The following is a 6065-nucleotide window of genomic DNA, read 5'->3' on the forward strand; positions in this document are numbered from 1 at the left end:
TTATAATACAAGGTAATGTGTTTATCCCCACTGGCATCTTTATCAGGACCATATTGCCCACTTATTGTTCATATAATCTTCACAATTATTCCTGTGGCATATTTCTGATTCGCCATGTCCTTAAACAGTTCTTAACAGTCAATGCATTAATTAGGCTAGCTTGTTATCAGCGATCGCTAATTACTGTTAAATCAGTTATCTTTTATTGTGGTCGTTATCATCAGTTTTATTATCATTTATTCACAGTAATTTACTTGTTAATTTACTTATTTTACTGTTTTTCATATTAATTATATACATTATTATTATAAAATATAGTTTAAACTACTTATATGTTTATGGTGTACAATATACTATTAACTAATCAATATTGATTATAAATAAATAATTTATCCCAGCGTGAGTATCACTCACCCTACCCAAAAACACCCATTATATAGTTTATGATGGTTTCAGAGTCACTAATGATTGAGTGAACAGATGTCTCCATCATTCTGTCACACCTCACTTACAGATATCGCAGTGATTGAGCCAGTTTCTGTGATAATAGGTGTCTTCACTCTTATGACTTTTAATGTGTAATCATTAACCCATTTATGACAAGCAGATCCTCCCGTTTAGGTTGACGTTAAAGTAACGATAAGGACAATCATACATATTTTGATGTTCAAGGTAATAAGAAAGTACAAAGAGATAGTATTGAATTTAGAAAAAAAGGACAAGTTTTTGTATGCATGTTTCAAATAAAACTTAAACTAACTAACCCGAAACATCCTACGCCTATTACACGCTATCTGAGGCCTAATGCAGGACATATATATGTCATATCATAGTTGTTATGTTGAACGCAAATTTTGCATTACAATGTACCTATTATTAATCTTCAAATTAGGCTACAATGTACGTATTAATACTCTTGTAATTTTACTACAATGTATCTATTATTATTCTTCTAATTAGAATATTAGGTTGACATCCACTCATGGATGTCAACAAACAAACAACTTACACTAAACATAAAAAAGCCTTGTTCATTTTATTTGGCAGAAACTTATCAAATAAGATTCAACTTTAGATAGACTATGTTAAAATTTCCAATTAAAATAAGGGGAAGTTCCTTTGCCTATACATGAACATGTAACCGAACTTCAGCGCCCACATTCAAAACAGTCTCAAAAACGGTCGGAATACTATTTAACATCAGACATTATGTTCCCCACTCTGCTCTCCACTCATTATACTACGCACTAATCAAACTCTACCTAACATACGGTAACTATGCTTCAGGTTTAACCACTTCAAATTGCCTCAAGCCTATCATCACTCAGTAAAAATCTGCTATCAGAACTATAACAAACTCTGTCTTCAGATAACACAGAGCCCCTCTATTTAAGTCCCTTAACATGCTAAACATGTACTCACTCCACACATTCACCATGTTCTATCTACATGCACAAAACCTTGTTCCAAAATGCTAATCTTCATCTGAAATTTTTGCTTGATAGATGTTATAGAACCCATAAGCACAACATCAGAAACAAATCTCTCTTTGATATCCCCAGAGTCAGAGTCAATCTGTGCAAACACTCCATTCATGCAAACAATAAGGCCCAGTCTTTGGAACTCCCTCCGTGATGAATTAAAAAATTGTTCAACCCATGCCCTGTACAAAAGGAAAACCCAAAGTACATAATTTCAACTAATCGTTTCAAACCTTGTGCTTCAAACTCACACTATATCTTGTACTTCCCTGTTCCCCATTATTAGTAAATAAGACATATATCCTTGCCAGTGTAATCATCGCAGTCAACTTAAGTTGTAGTTATTTATTGATATAAAAAGCTTGGTACAATGTACCCTTTCATGTTACGTGATATGTTATATTATGAACTTGCCCGAAATTGGAAACGCTATTTGTGGCTTTGAATGAATGTAAAAAATAGGAATCTTATGTACTTGTCTTTTCCTGATGTAATCTCACCAACCTTAATATGGTTTGGCCAAAATGGTGTGCTTATTATGGATTTAGCTAGGTATTGTATGTACTATGTGGATGTATAAATGCAACATTATGTTTAAAGTGAGCTTGTATGCATGTACTTTCACCTGAATAATAATTTGAATTTTTAATCAGTAAGGTAATGTGTTCCTTGTTTGAAATAAATGATAATTATCATTATTATTATAATTATGTGAGGGGTAGAACAGTGTAAGAAAATTATTTCACGTTAGTAAAATATTCCCCAATATTAGTATTACTAATATGAAACGACAAAATGTAAATTAAGGAGGATTGACTAGTTACAATAAAAAAGGACCAGGTCCGCCTGTGTTGGCAAGGCTGCTACGGGCCGCTCACTCACGGGCGCGATCCCACTACTGCTCGACAGGGATGCTTTTGGCTGCTGGGTTTCCCCCCTGGCCCGATTCACACCTCCTTAGACAACCTGGACGCCCTTGACTCCCCAAGGGTGGCCATATTGATGCCGAGCTCAGTGCGGACGCCCACTCAACATGGGTAGTCCCGCACCAGTGGTCCTCACCGCAAACCGTCCACTGGCCCAGGCTTCCGAGTCGCCGGATTACAGGGATGCGCCACCACCCCCAGCCGATATTGTAGGAGAGGAAGACCGGTCAACAGTTACTCAAGGGATAGGATGGGAGCCACAAGCTTCATTATGTGTTTGTTCTGTTACATTTTCCATTATGACCCCTTAACCTTAATGGTTTTATTTTTTCTACAAATTATATATTTATCTTTAGGATTGTCCCGAAATACTATACTTATTCCACCACACACGCCGTTTTGCTGCATAACATCATTTAACATCTGCTGTACCTGTAGTGTAATGGTAAACAACTCGCTCGTTGCTTCCCTATCACGTGGGTTCGTATCCTTGCCGGGAATGATTGACTGTAGAAACCCCTTCACCCAGAAGTGAATGGATACCAGGTAGATAAACGACTTGAGGAAATAAGGATTAAGGACCTGCCCGAAATGTTATGTGTGCTCGTTGCTTTGGAAAAAAAGGTAAGAACTTTTGTATATATAAATAAATAAATAAGAGTTCACTTTAAGCCTTCCTAGCACTCTAAGTGGCTAAGGGTATTATAATTTATAATACAAGGTAATGTGTTTATCCCCACTGGCATCTTTATCAGGACCATATTGCCCACTTATTGTTCATATAATCTTCACAATTATTCCTGTGGCATATTTCTGATTCGCCATGTCCTTAAACAGTTCTTAACAGTCAATGCATTAATTAGGCTAGCTTGTTATCAGCGATCGCTAATTACTGTTAAATCAGTTATCTTTTATTGTGGTCGTTATCATCAGTTTTATTATCATTTATTCACAGTAATTTACTTGTTAATTTACTTATTTTACTGTTTTTCATATTAATTATATACATTATTATTATAAAATATAGTTTAAACTACTTATATGTTTATGGTGTACAATATACTATTAACTAATCAATATTGATTATAAATAAATAATTTATCCCAGCGTGAGTATCACTCACCCTACCCAAAAACACCCATTATATAGTTTATGATGGTTTCAGAGTCACTAATGATTGAGTGAACAGATGTCTCCATCATTCTGTCACACCTCACTTACAGATATCGCAGTGATTGAGCCAGTTTCTGTGATAATAGGTGTCTTCACTCTTATGACTTTTAATGTGTAATCATTAACCCATTTATGACAAGCAGATCCTCCCGTTTAGGTTGACGTTAAAGTAACGATAAGGACAATCATACATATTTTGATGTTCAAGGTAATAAGAAAGTACAAAGAGATAGTATTGAATTTAGAAAAAAAGGACAAGTTTTTGTATGCATGTTTCAAATAAAACTTAAACTAACTAACCCGAAACATCCTACGCCTATTACACGCTATCTGAGGCCTAATGCAGGACATATATATGTCATATCATAGTTGTTATGTTGAACGCAAATTTTGCATTACAATGTACCTATTATTAATCTTCAAATTAGGCTACAATGTACGTATTAATACTCTTGTAATTTTACTACAATGTATCTATTATTATTCTTCTAATTAGAATATTAGGTTGACATCCACTCATGGATGTCAACAAACAAACAACTTACACTAAACATAAAAAAGCCTTGTTCATTTTATTTGGCAGAAACTTATCAAATAAGATTCAACTTTAGATAGACTATGTTAAAATTTCCAATTAAAATAAGGGGAAGTTCCTTTGCCTATACATGAACATGTAACCGAACTTCAGCGCCCACATTCAAAACAGTCTCAAAAACGGTCGGAATACTATTTAACATCAGACATTATGTTCCCCACTCTGCTCTCCACTCATTATACTACGCACTAATCAAACTCTACCTAACATACGGTAACTATGCTTCAGGTTTAACCACTTCAAATTGCCTCAAGCCTATCATCACTCAGTAAAAATCTGCTATCAGAACTATAACAAACTCTGTCTTCAGATAACACAGAGCCCCTCTATTTAAGTCCCTTAACATGCTAAACATGTACTCACTCCACACATTCACCATGTTCTATCTACATGCACAAAACCTTGTTCCAAAATGCTAATCTTCATCTGAAATTTTTGCTTGATAGATGTTATAGAACCCATAAGCACAACATCAGAAACAAATCTCTCTTTGATATCCCCAGAGTCAGAGTCAATCTGTGCAAACACTCCATTCATGCAAACAATAAGGCCCAGTCTTTGGAACTCCCTCCGTGATGAATTAAAAAATTGTTCAACCCATGCCCTGTACAAAAGGAAAACCCAAAGTACATAATTTCAACTAATCGTTTCAAACCTTGTGCTTCAAACTCACACTATATCTTGTACTTCCCTGTTCCCCATTATTAGTAAATAAGACATATATCCTTGCCAGTGTAATCATCGCAGTCAACTTAAGTTGTAGTTATTTATTGATATAAAAAGCTTGGTACAATGTACCCTTTCATGTTACGTGATATGTTATATTATGAACTTGCCCGAAATTGGAAACGCTATTTGTGGCTTTGAATGAATGTAAAAAATAGGAATCTTATGTACTTGTCTTTTCCTGATGTAATCTCACCAACCTTAATATGGTTTGGCCAAAATGGTGTGCTTATTATGGATTTAGCTAGGTATTGTATGTACTATGTGGATGTATAAATGCAACATTATGTTTAAAGTGAGCTTGTATGCATGTACTTTCACCTGAATAATAATTTGAATTTTTAATCAGTAAGGTAATGTGTTCCTTGTTTGAAATAAATGATAATTATCATTATTATTATAATTATGTGAGGGGTAGAACAGTGTAAGAAAATTATTTCACGTTAGTAAAATATTCCCCAATATTAGTATTACTAATATGAAACGACAAAATGTAAATTAAGGAGGATTGACTAGTTACAATAAAAAAGGACCAGGTCCGCCTGTGTTGGCAAGGCTGCTACGGGCCGCTCACTCACGGGCGCGATCCCACTACTGCTCGACAGGGATGCTTTTGGCTGCTGGGTTTCCCCCCTGGCCCGATTCACACCTCCTTAGACAACCTGGACGCCCTTGACTCCCCAAGGGTGGCCATATTGATGCCGAGCTCAGTGCGGACGCCCACTCAACATGGGTAGTCCCGCACCAGTGGTCCTCACCGCAAACCGTCCACTGGCCCAGGCTTCCGAGTCGCCGGATTACAGGGATGCGCCACCACCCCCAGCCGATATTGTAGGAGAGGAAGACCGGTCAACAGTTACTCAAGGGATAGGATAGGGAGCCACAAGCTTCATTATGTGTTTGTTCTGTTACATTTTCCATTATGACCCCTTAACCTTAATGGTTTTATTTTTTCTACAAATTATATATTTATCTTTAGGATTGTCCCGAAATACTATACTTATTCCACCACACACGCCGTTTTGCTGCATAACATCATTTAACATCTGCTGTACCTGTAGTGTAATGGTAAACAACTCGCTCGTTGCTTCCCTATCACGTGGGTTCGTATCCTTGCCGGGAATGATTGACTGTAGAAACCCCTTCACCCAGAAGTGAATGGAT

This window comes from Procambarus clarkii, chromosome 19 (assembly GCF_040958095.1).
Source record: "Procambarus clarkii isolate CNS0578487 chromosome 19, FALCON_Pclarkii_2.0, whole genome shotgun sequence".
NCBI lineage: Eukaryota > Metazoa > Arthropoda > Malacostraca > Decapoda > Cambaridae > Procambarus > Procambarus clarkii.